Source organism: Biomphalaria glabrata, chromosome 18, assembly GCF_947242115.1.
Source record: "Biomphalaria glabrata chromosome 18, xgBioGlab47.1, whole genome shotgun sequence".
In the NCBI taxonomy this organism is placed as follows: Eukaryota; Metazoa; Mollusca; class Gastropoda; family Planorbidae; genus Biomphalaria; species Biomphalaria glabrata.
In genome coordinates, this window is record NC_074728.1 from 24,464,947 (window position 1) to 24,488,111 (window position 23,165).

The window sequence follows — 23,165 nt, forward strand, 5'->3', positions numbered from 1 at the left end:
GGGATAGAGAGAGAGTTTGAGTGGGGATAGAGAGAGAGTTTGAGTGGGGATAGAGAGAGAGTTTGAGTGGGGATAGAGAGAGAGTTTGAGTGAGGATAGAGAGAGAGTTTGAGTGGGGATAGAGAGAGAGTTTGAGTGAGGATAGAGAGAGAGTTTGAGTGGGGATAGAGAGAGAGTTTGAGTGGGGATAGAGAGAGAGTTTGAGTGGGGATAAAGAGTTTGAGTGAGGATAGAGCGAGAGAGTGTAAAATGTTTGTAAAATGTTTCACATGTTTCGGATGTTCCTTCAGAGTTGAAGATAATTACTTCCTAGTCCAAACCTCCCGCAGGACGACGGGGAATGGGAGCGGGCAGGGTTTGAACCCGGGACCATCGATGAATCTGAACGACAGTCCAGCGCGCAAACCGCACGACCAGGCAGCCATACAAGAGTTGACGAGAGACTGATCTAGTCAGAGTCGGAGACATGATTTTGAGAGAGTTAGTTAGCGCTGGTGACAGGAGATTGGGAAAGTCAAGAGTTGATTAGGAAATTTGTTTTCCTATCGAAGATAGATAGTCCGAGTTGGACGATATACTTAACTAGTTTTGTTTGAATTGATAATGGTCCGCATGAATTATGAAGTGAGACCAACCCCAGTGACGCCACTGGTTTGTGTAATATATAACTGTTTATTAAGTTGTTTATACTATACCATTATTAATGAGTTAATCAGTCACCCCCCATTCTCAGAATACGATTGTGGGAAAACTTTCCAACAAAGCCCAAAGTTCAATTGAAATGAAACGATAATCCATTAAGTTAATTAATAAACACAAAAAAAACACAATAACCCAAACAGTTCATAAATAATCTCAAAGAGACAAATAATCCAACGAATCAAGGTATGCAGGCCTATGTATGTGTATGTGTGTGTTAACACACATGGTTAAGGTGAGGGTTTGGAAAAAAAAATCGCTCTCCCCGGCACTCAAAAGTTCTGGATCCTTTAGTGCGTAAGTGTTATCTGATAGGTGAGTAATATGCAGGTGAAAATTGAATATTTTGAGAACGAATATTAAAATCTTTGAACTAACAACTATCAGCAATCTTAATCTTACATCTCTCCATTCAAAATAAATGTGTGCAGGGAGAAAATGTTTCCGACTTGATTGTATTGTTTGGCAGGCTGACTTTGTTATTATTGTATTAAATGTTTCATTGTAATTAGCATTCACTAATCTAGATATTTGGTTCAGTGGGAGTCAGTTATAGAGATCGGGTCTCAATCAAGGAAATCCTATGCAGAACTGGGAGTCGAACACTTAAGAGTGAGGTTGTGACACTGCGTCGTATGAGGTTTGCGACAAAATGAATAGCGCATACCAAGAGTTGCGATGACGTGGAGGTCTATACGAGGAAATCGCAAACAGGGACGTCCTCGTATCATTTGGCGCAACACTTTCATGGATGGCCTCAGAACAGTGGACACCAGGTGGGAGGAGGCTTTTGACATTGCCAGTGACAGATCTTTATGGAGACAGCTTGCCGCCCAATGCGCCAAACGGCGCGGGAGGACCTAGGTCTAAGTAAGTGAGCCTGAAGTAGAAATGTGATTTAATGATTATCAAAGAGTAATGTATTGATATTTGAACACCTGGTGCTCAATCAATGAAAAGAAAGTTGAAAGGTGCTGTGTCACGTATTCACAAAGTAGCTACAAGAGCGACCTGTTGTCATTGTGTTTTACATAGGCAAGCGCTGGTTACTAAATATATTTCCACAAATTAAAAAAAATGCTATGGACGAAGCCTTAAAAATGATTGATAATATTCAATTAAAACTACATTAATCCAGATTATTTAAACTTTTGTGTGATGAAATGGATTGTGAATACAAAGCACTTTTATAACACACTGAATAGTGATGGCTCTCCAGGGGAAAAGCTTTGTCAAGACTTTATAAACTTAGAAGTTGGGTCTTCCTTAAGGGACAGAATAGTTCAGTACACATTTTTGTTGAAGCTTTAACAAATAAAACATGGTTGGTAAAACGTGCATGATTGGCATGTATGTTTTTCAACTGGAAGGCATTTAAAATAACATTACAAGTTACATTTTTTCCTTGAAAGCTAAACCAGTTGGGTTCAGTACAAGTGATTGAATTAATAAGTAACTCTAATTTGATACAAAGATACAAAGATCAAGAATTAAAGGATTTCTGGCAGAATCTGTCTGATAAGTACTGCAACATTTCAAAACAAGCTATCTTTGTTTTCCATTCTTTTTCAAAAACCTATTTAAGCGAAGCAGGATTTTCTAATTATGCTACAGAAACAGATCTGAGGCCTGACCAGATATCAAGATAAGATAAAATAAGATAATTATTTATTTGTCCAATCAAATGAAAATTCAGTTCAACTACAATTGACCACCTCAGCGTATCTACTGTAACACTAACACTATAGATGCACATGCGAACAACATTCACACACCAAGCACATACACACTCACAACCAGCGCTTTATAAATTAGACTTCTATTCTACTTCTCGATCCATGACCTAGTAACACTGACCGAAAGTGGAATATAGGAGTTTTTAAATCTTTCTGTTTTAGTCCGAATGGGAAGGAAAATGTAACTGACCTATATCGTGCCAGATATCACGAAGCTATTCCCTTCAGGGACACAATACCCATAAAGCTGTTTTTTTTTCATGTTTATGTCTTAATTGTAATATAATTTAAAGCTTGAAAAAATAATTTTTACTTTAGATTGTGCCTTAATTAGAATTATTTTGTTATTTAAACACATCTGAAATAATCCAAAATTAAAAAATATGCTTGTTCCACTAAAATCTTGCAATCTGCGAAGTGTTCCGTTAAATAAACGGTTTGGGAATCACCCATTTAATAAAAAGTACGCTACAGACAAATGTGTTTTTATTTTGTTCAAATATTTGTTTTAAATACTCAATCTGCCTCACCAGGATTAAAAAATTAAGTTATATTTTTTTTTTAAATGTATTGTATATCTTAATTTCAATTTAGTTAAAATCAGTATGAGCTGACCGTTGACGGGGAAACATCTAACCAAATAAAAAAGCCATAATCTACGCAATGTTTTTTTGATATTACTTGGCGGTTAAAATGATGTATAGAGCTGATCAGAGTAGTGCAGAAAAAAAAAACAAGATCATACGAAAGTTTTCAACAGGAATCACTGAATCGTCACTAGACAGTTTTTAAGAAATTACACTCATGTTTAGACAGATGAAATCGCAAATTTTCTTTATCGTGTTCACTAGACACCTATGAAAGTGTATACAATGGAAATACCCAGTCTCAAGAGACGATCTTTTCTTTTTGCAACTTCTTGTGTGACTAAAGAGGCCAATCCTTGAATACCCAGTGACTTTACAAATACAGCAGACTTTATGCTTATTTAAAGAAAAAATACATATTTACCTACATAGACCAATCATGATAAAACTTGGCATATCTGTGCCTTAGACCGAGGCAGCAATGTATTTTTAATGTCCCTCCCATAACCGTAAGGCCATAAAAACAGACAAAGTGTACCTGTATTAAATAAGAGTAGCCTACCAGGCGACCGAGCCTCGCTCGGTTGAATAATGTCTAAAGGAAGGATACATACCCGAGGTCAGTAGTGCTTTAGGACGCCCCCCAGGAATGAGTTAGAGGAATAAATTGCTCTGCCTTTCTACAAAAATCAGTGTCTACCAAGCAACCCTTCTATATTGAACTGAGACAAGGTTACTTTACAAAAAGCAACTAAGACTTCTTGAACGCTTTCACCAAAGATGTTTTCACTCTAAATAAGGACATACGGTGGCTATAACGCACTACAAACAGCGATGTTCTTGTGAACGCCGGTAAGGACATTTTATGGTCCGACAGTTACGCTGGAGAAAACACTATCCCCTATGGGGGACGAGCGTTTGTATAAAGGCAGTCTTTTTTGTGAGTTGAAAGGTGGTATACCTAACAGAGATGTCCAACAGAAACGCGTTAAAGACCAGCTTAGGCACCAACTTGCTTTAAAGTGAAATATGAATATGGCATCTGAATGTAGGCGGCTTCACAACGAGATTTTTTTACAAAGACCGAGGGATACACTTTAGACACCAAAAGAAAATCCACTGCCTAGGACAGACGTAGACGGCGAATAGAGAATGTAAATCATATATTGGTTATGTTTGCGTTGGATGTGCCAAACTATGTGGGTCGCAGACGCTCTCCTCCTTAATCTTCAGACTCGAAGACAAGGCTTATATAAAGGCATAAAGGAAAACTGCCTCCAGATACCCCCTCCCCCCACCGTGAAGCTTTGGAGATTGGACCATAGCGCTCTGTGAATGCTATAAGCATGAAACTTGCACTATAAAAAAAGGTATTCAATTATTACAATGCCATTCATGAATAGTCATCGCTTTTTATTTCGTACTTTAATAATGCACAGACTCTTACGAACACTTACTAGAATAACTATGGAAGAAAAAAATATGAAATAAAGTTTGCAGAGGTATGTTTAGTTATTGTGGTTTGCGAGTTTGACTAATTGTTTACACTTTAATTCCGGAGAGCGATGTAGGTAGCTTTTACTTTGTTGACAAGGCATATAGAACCCACACATACGAAAATGCTTGATTAGGCCTATTGATTCATTTGTTTGCGAAGAAACATTTTAATTTACTGCTGCAAGCCTACAGACTTAAGCGTCATGGAAAACTTTCCTTCATAAAACATTCTAGCCAAAATTAATTTTTCGATAATGAAACATTTTCAAACCAATATAACAGTCGATCTCGAGTTTATTTTTTTAGGCAATTGAGTTGAGAATTTTGTTTTCTCATTTCTATACATATAACTTGAAATTTGAAAAAAAATAGTTAGAGCCGTTTTCGAACTAAAATTTATGCGTAATCCAATTCATTTTCTATTGATAAATTCTTAAAGTACAATGGGTAAAGAAGTGAAAACACTTAAAATGAAACCAAAAACTTCCACTTTAATTTTTGGCCTAAGGTGACACTTTTTGATACCAGTACTTGAGAAACACTCATTTCTATATATCTATAACGGTATCTATATCTATCTATCTATCTATATATACAAAAATTGCTCGCTTAAGAGTATAGTATAGGATAAGATAAGGAGATATATTGTATCTCTATGAAAGTACTAAACCTTTTAACATATTGGGTAAACCCGTTCTAGTAATATATATATTATTTAGGAGATATTTTCTAGGTAATATAAAAATAAAAAAAAAATAGTGAAATGAACATTTTTTATATATGACAGATCTAAATTAAATCCGGTATTTCAGTTATACCCAAACGACTTCCCGCAGGCCGAGGTCATATCCGGTTAATATCTCTCTCTCTCTCTCTCTCTCTCTCTATATATATATATATATATATATATATATATATATATATATAAAGAGAGAAAGAGAGAGAGATGGAGGAGAAGAGAGGAGAAGAGAGACGAAGATGATTATAAGACAGTAGTGTCAGATAAGTAAGTAGGATGATTGTATTCATTGACAGACAGACAGACAGACAGACAGACAGACAGATAGATAGATAGATAGATAGATAGATAGATAGATAGATAGATAGATAGATAGATAGATAGATAGATAGATTAGATCATTGATTCCCAAACTTTTATGGCTCGTAGACCCCTTGTCATGTTTTCCTGTGTTCAATAGACCCCTGCATAGCTGAAATTTTGCTGATTCATGAACTTCAATGTATTTTTTTAAACTGATATCTACTACCGCAGTAAGGTTAAGATTGGAAAAGTAATAAAAACCACAAGCCAGTTCACCTCACTAAATGTAGATTCGATTTCCTTTCCATTACATTTCAATATAAAATTGTATCTATAGCATCAAAGAACTCTGATTCAATGTCGAAAAGAAAACAAGAATTCTTATGTTTTCGACAACCATCGTACTTCAGTGTGAAGATGCAACGGAAGTTCTTGTCACTGTCTCAGCACATTGGAGCAAATAATCACTTGTTGTTTTGTTCAATCCGCTAATAACAAATGGAAGATATTCACGCTATTCACCCCTTTTTAACAACTCAATGTATTGCTAACATGACGGGTGCACCATCTACTGTAGGACTCACCCAAACGTGAAATTTGCTCCATCCGTTTCTACTGACATTATAGTTAAAGGGACTGCTTTTTCTCTAAGTAGTCCTTCAAAACATTAAATATTGGTTCAGTATTTGCAAAAAGAAGTTCTTTTGTGGATTTCTTGAACCATAATCAAACGACTAAATACACTAAAATTAGACTGAAGCGCTGCCTGGTCAAGGCCACATTATATGCAAGCGAATATTGGACGATGACTTCAGATCTCGAGAAGATTATCCTAGCAATGGAACTAAGATGCAACAGGAAGATCCTAAGTGTCACTTACAAAGACCGCATCACGAATAAAGGGATTAGAAATAGAATTAATACAACTATTAGACCCCATAATGACCACCGTCAAAAAAACATACTCAAATTCTATGGCCACATCACAAGGTCCTCAGGGCTTGCAAAGACCTTCCGTCAGGAAACAGTACCAGGGATAAGAAGAAGAGGAAGACAGAGAAGGAGATGGGAAGACAACATCAAAGAATGGAAAGGCCTGTCAGTGAATGAAACTATATGCAAGGCAAAGGACAGAGAGGAATGGAGAAAGACGGTTTACAGATCTTCTGTGGCGCCCCAACAGTCTAACAGAATAAGGGTTAGGTGAAGGTGAATAAAACGAACATATGCCAATAAAAATTCTTCATTACAGGATGCGGTTGGCTCATCTACTTGTGTAAAGAAATATGTAGTTTGCAAATAATCACATAAGAAGCTTTTAATGTCACACTTCATTTCATCAAAAGGCCTTTGAACTGTTTGCTTTGAGCAGGGGTGGACAAATTACGGCCTGCGGGCCACATGCGGCCCGCAGAAGTGTTTTATCCGGCCCGCGGAAACCTATAGAAATTAGATGTGCTCACAGATTATACATATAAAAATTATCATATATTTTTAAAAACATTTTTAAATATCTATATAAATTATTGAAACTTCTGTTACTTATCACTTGTGATGGAGAGGTTAAAGAAACATTGCGATGACGTGGAGGTCAATACGAGGAAAGCGCAAACAGGGACGTTCTCGTATAACTTGGCGCCACACCTTCATGGAAGACCTCAGAAAAGTGCACACCAGGTGGGAGGAGGCTCCAGACATTGCCAGTGACAGATCTTTGTGGAGACAGCATGCCGCCCAATGCGGCATATATATATATATATATATATATATATATATATGCGGGCCCCATTCTCAAAATGTTTTTCATCCGGCCTTCGATTGAAAAAGGTTGCCCACCCCTGGCTTAGAGAAATTATTTAATAATATCATGTGCAGGTTTGTGTAAAGAATGGTTTTAAAACTTCTTTAACGGCTGGGAAAATCTTTTTTCACTTAGAGTGGGGTGGGATATTTTCACAATTTCGCAGTAAGAAAAGATATTCTAGGACACTTTTGCAAACCATCATCGTCTCTTTCTGATGTCAAAGCCAAAAATGCTGTCCACTGCATGTCTTTACTCAACATTATCTTTGATTGTTCAAAGGTATCTTCAAATCTTAATCCATTTTATCTGGGCGGCATCGTCTCAATGACCCTCCAGCTTAGGTGGCTTCATACGAGTCATTACATAGACTTGGTTACATAAAAGTCTATTAAATAATTTAAAGATATCTTGTATTCTGCGCTACATTTTAGATTTACATTCTGCCATTTAAATCTTAGCTATGTAAATAGGGTATATAGATATAAAATATTTTTTCATTCGAATTAAAGGATTGTCTATAATAAGTTATAATTAATTTATGATTGTATGAAATAATTGTTTATTCCATTTACGTAAACAAAATAATTAAAATCACAACCTTCTTAAATAAGGATCCACTCTCTTGGACCCCTTTTTATTTCTCATAGACCCCCAATTCTTTTCTTTTTTTCACTTTCGTAGACCACTTGGGAGTTATTGTACACCCCTGGGGGTTTATATAGACCACTTTGGGAATCGCTGGATTAGAGAGATAAATAATTAAAAAGCGGCTAGTCCTTTTGCGGATATAATCATAAAGGTTTTGATAAATGTTTCATATATAAGTTTTAAATTATTTTTAAATGGGAAGCTGACGCATGAAAGCAAAACTTAATATCACTAAATTTAGAGACACTCCAGGACAGAGGAATAAATATTAAAGTAGCAATAATACCTAAAACACTGAGTCATAATATACAAATAGAAAAACAAAACGTAATAAAATTATTAGAAAGGCGCGGATATTTCTTATTCAATATGCTAGGACACATTCTTACAAATGCTCCTTCTTCCCTAGTGCCATTAGAGAGTGGAATGGGTTGCCTCAAATAGCCAGAAAAACCAGACTTAGCAGAGTTAAAGTCACTGATAAACATGCCTAACTAAACTGACACATGAAATGCAATCTATAAGATAAGATAAAAGGTAAGGGTTAGGGTAAAAATAACGTTTTAACGCACTACATTTTATGGTTATAAATTGGCGATAAGAGGGAATTTCCCAGTCTATTTTTTTTATTAATATAATTATATTGTGTGCTGAGTATGACTTTATGATTCACGATAAAAATAAGCACAAGTAGCTTATAAATAGTACGTCTAATCAAGCAATGGGTCAAAAAGTTCCCCCTTTTAGTAGGACTTATTCATACGCTAGGTTAAGGCAAGGTTCCCCTTTCAGAACTTGTGGTCTGTATGGCAGATGATGTAAAGGTCATCTGTTTCTTTGGCCTAAGGTTAATGAGGATGTCATGTGGCCAGCATAACGACCAACCGCCTTTACTTTTCCCAGACTATTGTCAGATACACATTAGAGCTGGGTGAACTCAGAGGCGCCCAAAGGTCCCGAAACTCAAAATCCCAGTCTTCACCAGGATTCGAACCGGGGACCCCGGTTCAGAAGCCAAGAGCTTTTCCGCTCAGCCACAGCGCCTTCCCTATATAATAGTGAATAACATTTATAGTTAGAAGTACGTTGTGTTTCTTTTACGCTACTGAAGTTTAGCATTTCTCATAGATCAAATTAAATCTGTAGAATTTGTTTTAAGACGATAGCATGGTGGTTGAGTGGTAAGATGCTTAACTTATGAACCGTTCTAGTTTCAGGTTTGAATCCTAGTGAAGACTTGTATTTTGAATTTCTGGACTTTAAGAGCGCCCCGAACACCCCCCCCCCTAACCAATTATAACGGCTAAATTTACCTTTAGGCAACACATGCAATAGTTTTGGGTCTCTAAGTAAAAATGAATCACTGACTTATAAGTCTCAAAATAGCTTAGGACCTAAGTGTAAGTACAGCACTGTCATCACTAATGGATAACTGATATTAGTCAGAGAAAAATAGAGGCGATTGGTTGTTGTGCTGGTCACATGACATCCTCAACAACAGTAAGGTCATATAAGGGGAGCTACTGTTACAAAAAGATTGTTTACAAAGCTTACAGAGCTCCGTCTGTCTGTCTGTCACAAGTTTTGTACACTGTATCTTTACCACTTCCCATTTTTGATCAAGTTGAAACAGCACAATTATTTATTACATCTTATATCTTTCAAAACATGAATCAATTAAAAATTAACCAGTTAATGAATAAATTAGAGGCACTTATTAATTGTGTTTGATGTAGAAAAAAAAAATAACCTTACCTTTTTGATGGCTGTAAATGGCTGTAAATGTGCTGTAAATGTGCAGTTTTTTTCCTTATATAAGCTTTGTTTTTTTTTTTAAGTTAATTTTTTCTTATACTTAAATGTGTTTACAAGTAAAAACATTTACACACTTATTATTGATAGCATGAATATATAAAATAGGCAAAATATCAAGTTAGTTATTTGATGGGCCACCTGAGTTCAACTGAAATGTGTACCTGACATTAGTCGGGGAAAAGTAAAGACGGTTGGTCACATGACACATCGCTAACCGCGGGGCAAAAAGATTAACTTTACATCATCTACAATATAATATTGATACTGAGTTGCACTGTGGATGGCCAGGTGTGCAGCTAGGTGCTGCGATACCATATGATCAGTTTAGTGTTTGTAATAAGTACTGATCTGATGGTTAAGATCGTGTCGTCCGGGCATGCTACCCTGCCTCATAGTGGCGCCCGGGTGGAAACGATCGCAGGAGGAAACGATTAGGCCAAAGGTTAGCAAAACAAGACTCCCGTGGGGGTGCCTAAAGGCATCCTCATTGCATTGCGCGGAGTTGTAAAAAAGCTCCCACAACCTTGTCACAATCCAGGCGCTGTTCCTCAAGGGGCCGTTACATAATAAATGGCGTGTCCCGCACGGTTAGCCTGGTATAGAAAAGAAAAATGGCGGGGGCCTTAGTAGATCTATACCCGGCCTCTTGCCACGAGTCTGACCCACCCGCCAGACAAAACAGTGTACACTGTTTTCATTCAGGCCGGTGAGAGGGAGCTCTTATTCACTTTTGCTGGCCTAGAGTTCCAAGAGCCGAAGGCTCAACTCTACCTGACAGTTTAAGAATAAGAAGATCGTATCGTGGATTATATTTATTATTGTTATTAATATTATTAGTTTTATTTTCAATGTTACCTAGTATTAAAATTGTGTAGAACAAGTAGGAACTGCAGATATTAAGAGAATGAAAGTCAGTAAGGATCAGAGCAGAAGAAGGTGGAAAAAGAGAAGGATTGATAGAGAGAATAAAAGAAAAGAAGAAAAGAGACGGCGGAATGTGCGAATAGATGTGTTTATAGTTGAATAGTAATTTTTATTGCACATCTTTATACTTTTGTAACTTTGACTGTCTTAGTAGCACTTACGCTTTGTGGCTAAACAAAATAAAAATTGTTATATTGTTTGAGGCCGATACGAGGATAACGCAAAAAGGGATTATCTGGCGCCATACCTTCACAGAAGATCTCATGGCAGTTGTCACAGTGTTGAGTGTGTGAGAGTCATTAGATTCATAGTTGTTATCAAAGCTCACCGATAGACTTGACAGAGACCAGACAAAGGTTAGGACAATGTCAGTTAGGTGTTTGTATTGTAGAGAGACTGATATGTGGGTCGGGACAGACATTAGTAATGTTAGTTAGGCGTAGGCTAGATACTCAGCCTATATAGAGTAGAGTGTTGGGGCAGTCGGGACACAGCGCCATGTTGTGTTAGCAGGGGCGTGTGTCGTGTGCTAGGCGTTCTCTGGTGAACGACACATACAGACATTGGGAGCAAGTCGCCGAGGCTGGCTCGCGATCTTGGCTCCAAGAGGTGTGAGTTGTTTGCCAGAGACAACATGTAGGAACTAATTCTTAGGGACCAGGGTAAGAAGAAATGTTTTTATTAGTTATATATCTAGTATTAGATGTTAATTGATTATGAATAAATTGAATGGCGCTTTAGCTAGTTTTTGGCGATATTTTTGATTATTTGTCTATTTAGAGTGACAGTCTTGGCGACTGTCTGAGTCTTAGTGACATTCTGACAGTCTGGGTAGCAGTCTTTAGAATGAGGCAGTCTAAGCGTAGAGACACTGAATAGATGTTAGCGACAGTGGCGTAGTCAGTAAGACAAAGAGCGACATGCAGTAATTGACATCAGATGACATGGACAGCGGTACTGAACTCTGATGCAGTCTGCGGCGTTGGGTCCAGTGCATGGAGGATGGAGTAGCCGTGGTGGTCTGATTGGCATTGGTGATTAATTGCTGTATTGTTGATTATGTCTTTATTGTTTATTATGTTAACAGATATCATAGTTTTATTAGTACATAGTATTGAAGTCACTTGTCTTATGTTATTAATTTATGTTATTGTTACGATTCTCTCTCTCCTAATCAGGCCTTCCGTAAACACTGCTAAACACAACACAACACATCAACACATCAAGAACCTGACAACAAGAGCTCCACAATATCGGGTACTTTAATAATGAGTGAATAAGTAGATAACAGCCAATACTAGACAATTGGCATCAAACATCAACAACTAAAATGTCACTCTGTACATCACCGTACAAAACTCTACTGTCTCTCTTTCTTGACTTGTACATCAACACATGAGGACTCGACCAGGACCGACTTCATAGCCGACTAACAGTCCCGGTCTCGACGCTCTCCGGTCTTGAACTGCCCCTTTCCTACACACTGTGTCCTCGTACACGCAGGCTTTCGATCACATGACCATAACATTGGTCATATTTGCGTGTAATCGTGTAATCATAGTACTGTCCCTTGTCCATGGCCCCGCTGACATGAGTGATTCACGTGTGTGTCAGCTGAGCCTGTAGTTAACCCTTTTGCGCCGCCAATAGGGTCGTAACACTGCCCCCTTCTCAGATTTGTCCGTCCCGGACAAAATCTAGCACACGACATGGGCAGTGGAGGTGAATCGATGCAGGAGGAGGTCTATCGGTGGGGGCGACAATGGGCTTATATTGCCATTTCGATGGAGTCATCTGCGTTGTATACTGCGTATGTCTCTTTCTCCTTCTGCTCCAGTTGACCTTCACCTGGTTGCACAGACGTCGTGGTTGCATCGCCATCCACTTTGGATTCAGCAACCATCGCCTTCTTCGGTCGCTCACTACTGAAGGCAGCCAGCCAGCACATGGGGAGGGATAAGATGTCAGGACTGGGGTCACCAAGATCGTTGGCCTATCAGGTTGTTTCTTAGGGCTTTCAAGAGATGGGATTTGGGAATGGGTATCAGGTCCACAGGAGGGGAAATAGTGGCACACATCATCTTCAGGCTTGTCCGGAGGGCAAACTAGTGGAGTAAGTTGGCAGCACTCCACTTGCGAAGGACTCTCATCTTCAGCATCAGGCTCCAGTTCACTTACTTGACCATCATCAGGGCTTCTCACTATGGTCTCGTCAGCAGGACAAACGTCTATTGGGTGCAGACCTTGCCGATGGGTTTCTTGGAGTTGGCGTTCTCCCTGCGGAGCTCGACACATAACGTTCTTGCCAAACATCTGGGTGCAGCCATCAAGATTTGAGTTCCTCTCATCAGCACTGGCAGATTGACAGATGTCTTTAATGTCCTCAGCTACGAGCTTGGGGAAAGACACGACGTTGTCTTGTTCTATCTGGCTGATGGAGGCACTCACGCCATGGACGTCTGTAGCAAAAGCGTTGGTTGAACTATTGGTCTCGGTCTCTTCTCTTGTTTCTTCACCTGTTTCTTTCTGCGAGTCACCCTTGATCACATTCTGAAAGCCAGCCAACATCTGCTCTTGAAAGGTGATCAAGAGCTCTACAACATCGGGTTTGAGTTCAAAGAGGTACGTGTATCGATCTTCCTCTTCATCCACAAGGGCTTGCCGGAGACGTTCTTTAAGAGTTTCGTTGTTCCTTTCGTAGTACTTCAGTCCTCGCCATTTCAGCTCTTGTTTCAGTTCTTTCAGATTCAGTTCATCTAGCAGTTTTACAGAAGCCATAGGAAATCCCACTTCAAGACACCAGTGTTACGATTCTCTCTCTCCTAATCAGGCCTTCCGTAAACACTGCTAAACACAACACAACACATCAACACATCAAGAACCTGACAACAAGAGCTCCACAATATCGGGTACTTTAATAATGAGTGAATAAGTAGATAACAGCCAATACTAGACAATTGGCATCAAACATCAACAACTAAAATGTCACTCTGTACATCACCGTACAAAACTCTACTGTCTCTCTTTCTTGACTTGTACATCAACACATGAGGACTCGACCAGGACCGACTTCATAGCCGACTAACAGTCCCGGTCTCGACGCTCTCCGGTCTTGAACTGCCCCTTTCCTACACACTGTGTCCTCGTACACGCAGGCTTTCGATCACATGACCATAACATTGGTCATATTTGCGTGTAATCGTGTAATCATAGTACTGTCCCTTGTCCATGGCCCCGCTGACATGAGTGATTCACGTGTGTGTCAGCTGAGCCTGTAGTTAACCCTTTTGCGCCGCCAATAGGGTCGTAACATTATTCATAATATATGTTTGTAATTATCAATTCATTTCATCAATCTACCATAACATGTATTACATTATTTTAAAGTGGCCATCGATGCCCTATTTAGAACATTAAATATTAGTTTTAATTAGAGAGTTTGACTTTATTATGAGTATATATTATGTGGTCATTGATGTTGTGACATTGTTGTCATTAGTTTAATTTATATACATTCAAAGTAATTACACGCACCAAACGTGAGAATCATTGCTAGACGAAAGAGCCAAGATTATGAAGTGAGTGGGTTCGTGACAGCAGTGGACATCAGTTTGAAAGAGGCTAAAAAACAGTGTGCTGGATACCAAATGCTACGGTGACAGCTTGCCGCATAATGCACAGCGCTGAAGGTAAGTAAGTAAGATACAGAAGAGAGTAATTGATCAACGTAATCTGGGCCAGATTAAATAAGGAAAAGTCATCTTAAGATAACTTAAGATCATTTTTATTGGTCCAATCGAATGGAAATTCAGTTTGACTACAGTTGAACATCTCAGCGTAACTACTGTAAAATAACAATATAGACGCAAATACGATTAGCATTCACACACGAAACACATACACACTCACAACCAGCGTTTTATGAATTTGACTTCTATGTACTTCTCGATGACGACAAATAACCTTGTAACAATCTGACCAAAAGTGGGTTTTCAAAGATATTGCCGTTATAACTCTCAAAACAATAAGTTTATAAGATTCTATGAAGCTTTAATTCTCTATCATGCATTACTAGATTAACGTATTTTCTTTTCCAAGAACGTCTGTAATTAATAAGATACGTGTAAAATCGTGTTAACTCTTTCTCTCCGTAATTATTCTCCACATTCTGGTCGAATCGACGCCTGTATCGTCAGTTAGGAGAGAAATTATGACGGAATAGCAAGTTAGGAATGGTATCAGGAACTTCCGTTGAGGTTTGACTCATTGCTTTCCCCTTCAACCCACTTAAGGTAATTGCGGTTGAAAAGAATGTATTTTATCTGCGTGGGAAAATACATTTGGGAGTGTATAGATAATGGCTGATATTGACTGGATCTAAAATCTCAATCTTTAACTGAGGAAATACAAAGTCATTTGTAAGATGATGCACGACTTTGGACCACATTGTATAAAAATGGGGGGCTCTTTCGAATATCTTTTTTTTTTACTCTCTCTCTTTCTCTCTCTCTCTCTCTCAATTTCTTTGCCGATAGTTTATTTTTATCTCAAGTTTATTTCATAGAGAAAGAAAGAGTTAAAAATGCAAGTGAAAAACTATTTGAACCTAATGTTTAAAGTACAAGCTTCAATCTATTTAAAATGGAAATGATTCACAAGATAATAACTAATCTTTCAAGGACCTGTACGACTGTGTTAAAAAAGTCTGAGACCATTTTTTTTTTTTTTTCAGAAAATGATCGCTGTAGTTTGTATTTATGAATTTAAATTTCATTGCAGAGAAACTACTTGAACTTTCTTCTTTTTTATTTCTTTTTCTCTAATTCTCTCTGTCTCTCTCTCTCTCTCTCTGTGTGACTTACACTCCCGTCTACACTCTTATTTAGTATTCTTTTGGTTGTTTTTTACTCTAAGTATCTATCTCAGTCCCTCTCTTTCCTTGCCCTTTCTTTCTCTGTCTCTCTCTCTTTCTATCTATGTCTCTCAATTTCTCACTTTCTCTGTCTCTCTCTCTTTCTATCTCTGTCTCTCAATTTCTCACTTTCTGTCTCTCTATTTCTTTTACTCTCTCTTTCTTTCTCTCTATCTCTTTCTGTGTGTCTCTCTCTGTCTCTCTTTCTTTCTCTATCTCACTTTCTTTCTTTCTTTCTCTCTCTTTGTCTCTCTCACTATCTCACTGTCACTTTCTCTCTCTTTTTTTCTCTCTCTGGCTCTTTCTTTCTCTCTCTCTTTCTCTCATATCTTTCAGTATCTCTCTATGTCTCTCTTTCTCTCATATCTTTCAGTATCTCTCTATGTCTCTCTCTCTCTTTCTCTTTCTTTCTCTCTCTCTTTCTTTTACTATCACTCTACGTCTCTCTCTCTGCCTCTTTCTTTATCTCTTTCTTTCTCTCCCTTTCTCTTTCCTTCTTTATTTCTCTCTCTGTCCATCTATCTGTCCTTCTTTCACTATCTCTGTTTCTTACTTATTTATTGTCCAGTTTCCCAATTAAACATTCTTTTTTTTTTCTTTCTTGGTGAGCAGGTACATAAATTCCAATGTGACACGTTACAACGTGACATGTTCTGATGTGACATGTTACAACGTGACATGTTCTGACGTGACAAGTAACCCATATAGCAGGGGTGGACAGACTATCTATGTATATAATTCTCTCTGTCGCCAACCATGCGGGAAACTACGCAAAAGTCATGGAAAGATAGCTCTTTTATTTCTGCAAGTCGGACTAGAGTTACCCCACGTAACTCTATCAGTTGCATATTTCTGGAAAAATGTCATTAATGAAACTGTTGCTCTCGAACTTCGCAAGATGGTTGTAAGCTTTGTTTGCAAATATTGGGATAACTATGGCGACGACCTGTTCGTTGTTCTTACGGAAGTACAGTGATACACTCTGCTCGACAATACGCTGCCTACATGAATACTTCCGGCGTTTATGGTGGCGATCAGTCGTTTGTCCAAACCAACCCACCCCATCAGGACGACTGTGCCTTTCAGGAAGTGTTCACACGTCATTAAATAGCGGCGTATTCTACGCCGCGGGTTTACTAAATCAGTTAAATTCACCATGGACCGACACCTTATGAGCCGGTGTAGCCACCGCTGAATGGGCCACTTCGAATGACAGCAAGCTCGTAAAATGTGCTATATTTGTTGATAAAGGTGTTATACAACAAGCTCGTAAAATGTGTTATATTTGTTGATAAAGGTGTTATTCAACAGGGATACCCATAATATGATCCGTCCGCCACTTCCGGCTGGCGAAGCTAGTCTGATCAAGCCATCAAAACTTCTGTTCACAGTACAATAAATCAGCATGTAAAATAAATGGAGAAATAAATGACTAGCGTTAGTGGACCTCTCTATGGACTGCGATTGATTGTATTTTATGCTGTTCTGATATTCTTACGGAAAGATATTCTTACGAAAGTCTTGTATTATCTAAGATATCTATTTTTAGTTTTGAAATGGCCGTGTCCTTGACATGTAATTGACGCAAAGCCATCTTTTCATTTTTAGCTGTCTTCTTTTGGTAGCTACGCGAATGGAAAAGTAAAAGTAAAGTACCCCTTTCAGGTGATGTAAAGGACATCTGTTTCTACGGCCGGCGGTTAACGAGGGCGTCATGTGGCCAGCACAACGAGCAATCGCTTTCCAAACTAATGCCATGTACCCATTAGAGTTGGGTGGACTGGGGGGGGGGAGGTTTCTTAAAATTCCGAAATTAAAAATCCTAGTCTTCGCCAAGTTCAAGCGTACTTAGCCTCTCGACCACGCTTCCCACCAAGAAAGACCTGAAACTGGAATTGAATGACTTTCAAAATTAGACTTTGGTTTAAGTGATGCAGTAATGCAGACAATAGGTTTAAACTCTTGTGTTGCCTGGATGTTTACAATTCTATAGTGAGAGAATAAATGTGTTTAGTTATACCACATAAACTTCCCGATTCAGTATTCTGAGCTGAAGAATTAGCTTGTAGCCGGACATTCAGGCTTGGTTTCGGAAAACAATTTGAAACAATTTACTAATTACTACTGAAATTATCTTGGATACGTGCGTTTCTAATCAATATCATCTCTGCTTTATTTTGTTTCTAACTGTGAGGTGAAGTGGACCACGAGGCAGACAGAGAAAGCGATGGGAGGACAACATAAAAGAATGGACGGGCCTGCCATTGAAAGTGACTCTTGTAATAGATATCTTTAACACACTGACGACTATAATAACAATTAACACATCACTTTATTATTATTATTATAGCTTTTATATAGCGCTACTTTCATGCTCAGAGCGCTTTGGTCCAATCTCATTTGTGGACCAGTGGCGGGGGAGAGGGGGTATCTAGGAGTTGGTTTTCCGTGCTTTAGGCGCTCAGTAAACACAACTCTGCCCGAGTCAGGTGTCGAACCTCGAGCCCCCTTCTAGGTAGCCAAGCCAAGCCCAGTTCAAGCGCACTTAGCCTCTCGACCACGCTTAGTTTGACATTATTTATCCTTAAGTACATCCAGACTGTCAACTCAGCGTACTGTTGTTTTACTGACCCATTCCCACACAGTCATGACTTACACACTATTCATTCATGTATGCTACAAGAAAGGTCAACTGGTTTTCTCCATACACAGTAACACACAGTACACTACTAGTCACTCAAAAAATAAAACACTACTACAATTCTATCCAAGGCAAAAGACAGAGAGGAATGGAGAAAGACAGTCAACAGATCTTGTGTTGTGCCCCAACGGTCCAACAGACAGCTAAGTAGGTAGGACCAGGACGTGAGATGGAATTTATTTGGACCTTGGACTGAAGAATATTTGGTATTACTGAATCTACACAAATTGATTTGGACACAATCATAGACGATCTGTCAGCGATTAGTTTGTTGAATTATCAGGTACAAAGAGCTTTCAATGTCACTCACTTTTCGGATGCAATTCTTCACTGATGTATAAATATTAAAGAAACAAAACAAAAATGTACTAACGTATGTTGCACTGTTGACTTTCTTTTTTACAACATCGAGATCTCACACAGCCTCTACAAGTGGAAATACAATTCTTTACGTAAATCAACTCTTGCCTTAGTGCAGTTTTCGAAGCTTTATCAATCTTAGTATATTAAGATATCACTTAATGTACGAAAGATAATAAGTAATGCCAGGCGAGATTTTGGCACCTGAACAACCCCAAGGACATTAGGGCGGCAAAAAAAACTTAGAAAGAAGGAGACAAAAATTACCAAATACAATTTACAAAATAAGGTGCATTTGATGTAGCATGTCAGTAAATCATAGGCTGTAAAACTATAATCTGAAGTATCACATTACTTAGACACAGCGAATTTTCGCATTCGTTCCTATTTCGCGTATTTGTGGGACCATGGTAACCAAACACAACAAAGGAGGGCAGAAAGGATGGCAAAGCTAACACAAGAGGATAAATAAGACAAAGAAATAAACTTTAAAACTTGGCTTACATTTTATTAAATAGAAATTTAAGCAAATTAAAGACCGTTATACTTCTAAAAAAAAAAGTTGTATATTTCTCATCACAGTAACATATTGGAGTTTTTTTTTTTATCAATCGCCTACTCATTGGTGTGAAACAAGATTTAATTCTTATTGTACTGTGTAAGAAAAAGCCTTTCAATGACCCAATGGAGAACTATATCTCTGTATTGACTATGTGCCCTCACCAGCGAAAACGCTTTTTGCAAAAAAAAAACACTCTTATATTGAAAAGCTCTTAGTGATGGGAGTCTAAATGGCTGTTTGATAGTAATTTCTAAATTCGTAAAGTTACGATATGAACAACCTTCCAAATGCGTGCACGAATTTTCATGGGATTGTTAAAAAGCGACTCATTTTTCTGTTCTGGAAAAAAATAAAAAAATAAAAATGTCAAACAACTGAATCTCTTTCACGCCAATATCCCATTCCTTTAGTTACTCTAAGCAGTACAGTGCATCATTAATAATTGAGTATGTGGGCTTAAACAACAGAGTAAAAATCTGGCATTTTCACATTTTTGGGCCAATGCCTGTCGGACGGAGGATGCAATCTCAAAAACTAGGACATGTCCTCATTTCGCCGGACGTCTGTTATATGGAACTTTTTATATGACATTTAGATTGCAATTTGAGAAAAAAAAAAGATTACCACTGAGTCAATGGACAGAGGTGCGTGTGTGTGTTTGTTTGTGTGTATGTCTTTCTGTCTGTCTCTATCTCTCTCTCTCTCTTGTGGCTGTGACTAAGATTATCACAGATGACTCGACAGAGGTAGATGGACTTGTGTTAATTGTATGGTGAGAGTAGTTCATTTTAAATGAGTTCAAATACGGATATATTTTAAATCATCCGACTTTTTGGAATGTTAGTTTTATTTCTTATGTTTCTAAGCTGAAATTATAATATGTAAATATTTGTTAATAAAATTTCCATTTATATTTGTTTACAAAACTTTTTCTGAGCCTCATTCCAGTTTCTGTATCAAGCTCATTAATACTTCTTAAAGAACAGTTAGGTTTGAGATCTGAACCCAACCAGAACGCACTTATGTCATTTTTTTAAATATTTTTTTTTTTACACTGATCACCGAAATGCAAGGGCAAAAAACGAAAAAAAAAAAAAAAAAAAAAAACTAGAAAACTAAAAGAGAGTGGGTATGGATTTAAAACTCAGATGCAGCCTCCGTGGTCCGGAGTGGTCCTGGTTTCAATATTTTCAACTTCAATATTAACAGATATGAACTACAAATCGTCAACAATTACAAACCTACATCTGTCCATCCAAAACTGCCGAACAAAAAACGCATTACGTAGATTTGTGTAGCTTATATAAAAAGAAACAAATAGTTGAATATTTTTTTTTTTTAATTTTGTAAAAATCACGGTGGGCTTCCATTGAAAGAGATTCTATCCAATGCAAAAGACAGAGAGGAATGTAGAAAAACGGTAGACAGATCTTGTGTAGTGCCCCAGCGGTTCAACAGACTTTCCTCAAGGAGATAGTATGCTGCGGTGACGTTCACAGTTATTAGCGTTACATTACATGAATACGGAGGATTCCCTCAAAGGCTCAGGGCTCTCTGGTGGGGCTTAAGTAGACTCACAACAATGGATGTGATTAAATGATCATCATTATATTATCATTAAATAACTAATAAATCAAAGCCAATACTGCACAACTGGCTACACGACATTACCGAATACAAATGCTTTACCATACATATACGTAGTGCCGTTCTAAACTCTGCCTCTCTGATGGTGCATTTGATTGATTTCTTGATTTTGAGAACATTGAAATAGTGTGAACTTTGAAATACCTTGTTACTATCTTATACAATAAATTAAATTTTACTGCAAATACTGATTATATGTAAGACACACAGACATAAAATCTAAGACACATAGACATAAAATCTCATTTGTTCTATTCGTAATCAAATCATCAAATAAACTGATACAAACATTTCACATGTAACTTTAGTAGTTTCGAGTGAATCTGTTGTGAATGCAAATTTTGTTTTCTATAGTTTTTTGTTGTTGTTATTTTTGTGTCATGCACAAATTGTAAGAAAGTTTTTTTATGAATCATAAAGATTATGATTATTATTATTAGTCCTGTACTGTTTTACTTTAGAGCTCTAACGTCGGCTAATAGTGCATGACTGAATCGCTGTCTGACCTGAACTGCCTATCTAACACACTTTGTCTCTGATCCCCGAACTCCAGCGCTAAGGGTGACCTCTATTACTGCCCTGCGTCACAGATTTCAGCTGGTCGGACACAGTTATCCCCATAGCGTCGCCAATACTGTTACAACAATACAATGCAATCACCACCGGTAAGCTTTTGGGAGGAGTGGTTCGTTAGCCTCGACTGGCTATCTCGACCTAGAAGAAGGAAAACTGAATCCAAACCTCCACTGCCTTGCGAATCACAGTGCTAAAACCCAGCGATGTGACTGATCCCTAAATGTTATCGAATATGTGCTTTTCATTTGGACGCATCAACTACGTGAAGAAAGGGAAAATGGGGGAACTGCTATGTGGGCAACATTGTTCCAGCCATAAAATAAAGCCTTAGCAGGGCCGGCCTAAGGTAATTGGAGGCCCTAGGTGAAGCGAATAGGAGGTGGCCCCAAATGAAATAAAAAAGCAAAAAAACTAAGACCAAAAAATACGCAATGAGTTATAAACTGTCCTGTATCTATATCTAAATTAATAAATAAGTAAAAGTCATGTAGCGCCGATAGCACTTATGTACTTCATGGAAGATTCTTGATCACCTGTCTAGTCATAAGTCTTCGACGTTTCACCAAAAGGAAGAAGCAATGGACTTCTAACATATGTAGTCAAATAAGTAGATCTAAATAGTCGTGAAAAAAAAAACTTGAATCATAGTAGAGACTTATAGCTAGGCTAGCAGACATTGAGCCAAAGGGATCTGTTATGTTTGAGATTTGATCTCCATGTTTCGCAATTTTTTCTCTAAAAAAATTATTTGAGTCCTTTGCGAGTCCCCCTAGGCGTCTGCCTAGTTTACCTATGCCTAAGGCCGGCCTTGGTTTAGGGGTGTCATTTCGTTTTTCTTTACTTGGTAAGCCATGGTCGTTCTAGACTACACTATCCCTGCGTATATGTGTCCCTGAAAGACAGCATATGTGGCACGGTGACTTAACTACCATTTATTTATCTGTTCATTTATTTCTATATTTTCTGTCAAGTTTGTTTTTTTCATTACAAAAATAAACTTTGACACTTGACGATTAGATATTGAATTATATATCTTGTTTTGTTTTTACAGGTTTCGGGTGTTCATTCGGATTTGAAGATTATTAAGGGAATACGAAAACCATTAGCGAACATAAAACCGAATAAAGCATTTGGTCCTGATGGTATTCCAGCTAGATTACTCAAAGAACTAAGAAATGAACTAGCACCAGTGTTCAAAATACTTTTTCGGGCATCTCTTAACCAGGGAAGTGTACTGAGTACCAAGAGACTGGAAAGATACTAACGTCACTACTCTATTTTAAAAAAGGAGAAAAATCTGACCCAGGAACCAACAGATCAGCATCACTCACCAGCAACACATGAAAAAAATCTAGAACACATAATATGTAGTAACATCATAAACTACTTAGACAAACATACCAACATGGCTTTGGGAAATATAGATCATGTGAAAGACAACTAATAGGACTAATTGATGATTTTTCAAAAGACTTAGATAATGATGAGCAAATAGATACTATCTTATTAGATTTTCTAAGGCTAGTGACAAAGTTCACCACCATAGCATGGTTAAAAAATTAAAATATTTTGACATTGATGGTCCATTGCATCAGTGGATTAAGGATTTTCTAATAGGGAGAAAACAAACTGTAATACTAAATGGCTCTAAATCA

General features: G+C 37.9%; 1 protein-coding gene and 1 long non-coding RNA gene across 8 annotated transcripts in view; one reads left to right on the forward strand and one right to left on the reverse strand.

Moving 5' to 3' along the window:
• Positions 1-23,165, reverse strand: part of LOC106067462 (uncharacterized) — a 59,154-nt gene that overhangs the window by 19,264 nt on the left and 16,725 nt on the right. The window lies entirely within an intron of this gene.
• Positions 10,374-21,227, forward strand: LOC106063113 (uncharacterized). 2 transcript variants are annotated; one of them, XR_008775975.1, is made up of 4 exons: positions 10,374-11,414; positions 11,533-11,786; positions 14,274-14,441; positions 16,277-21,227. It is a non-coding gene; the product is annotated as an uncharacterized LOC106063113 (long non-coding RNA). The 2 variants fall into 2 exon arrangements; XR_008775974.1 differs by lacking the exon at positions 11,533-11,786 and having other exon boundaries at positions 10,490-11,414.